Raw genomic sequence first — 637 nt, 5'->3', positions numbered from 1 at the left:
GGTTCTGGTTATGTATCTGCCCGGCCGTAGCTTGCTCCATGTTGAAGACATGCCCATGGTTGTTTTTCAGTAGCTGATCAACCTTGGCAGTCAGCTTATCTATTTTCTGGGTGTCAGAACTGTTCCTTTTCTTGGAGCAATCACTCTCCTCTTTCTTATTAGCTGAGCTAGCAGCCATGTTCTCAATCAGCTTAAACGCTCCATCAGTGGTTTGAGTCATGAAGTCTCCATTGCTCGCAGAGTTTAGAGCACCTTGGTATTTCCAGTCCACTCCATCATAGAAAATGTCCAGGAGGTAATCATCATCAAATCCATGGTGAGGACATTCTCTGCGATAGTCATTGAAGCACTCCCATGTGTCGCAGAAAGGCTCATCAGTGAGCTGTTTGAAGGAGGTGATCTTGTTCCTCAATGCAGCTGTTCTCGCCTTAGAGTAGAAATGGCTGAGGAACGCTGATCGGACCTGTTCCCATGAAGTGAGAGAGCCGGTAGGGAGAGAGTTCAACCACCGTGCAGCTTTTCCATCAAGAGAGAATGGGAATAGCATGCACCTGATGTAATATGGTGGAACACCATTCGCGCGAGTGAAACTGCAGACTTTTTCGAAACTCTCAATATGCTCCATTGGAATTTCTGT

General features: G+C 46.5%; 1 non-coding gene across 1 annotated transcript; it reads left to right on the top strand.

The window, feature by feature from the left end:
- The first annotated feature begins 308 nt into the window (after nt 1–308).
- Nucleotides 309–415, top strand: LOC125603938. The gene has a single exon (XR_007335830.1). It is a non-coding gene; the product is annotated as a small nucleolar RNA R71 (small nucleolar RNA).
- The last annotated feature ends 222 nt before the right edge of the window (nt 416–637 follow it).

Source organism: Brassica napus, unplaced genomic scaffold, assembly GCF_020379485.1.
Source record: "Brassica napus cultivar Da-Ae unplaced genomic scaffold, Da-Ae ScsIHWf_430;HRSCAF=661, whole genome shotgun sequence".
NCBI classification, from domain to species: Eukaryota; Viridiplantae; Streptophyta; class Magnoliopsida; order Brassicales; family Brassicaceae; genus Brassica; species Brassica napus.
This window is presented reverse-complemented; position numbering and strand designations above follow the sequence as displayed.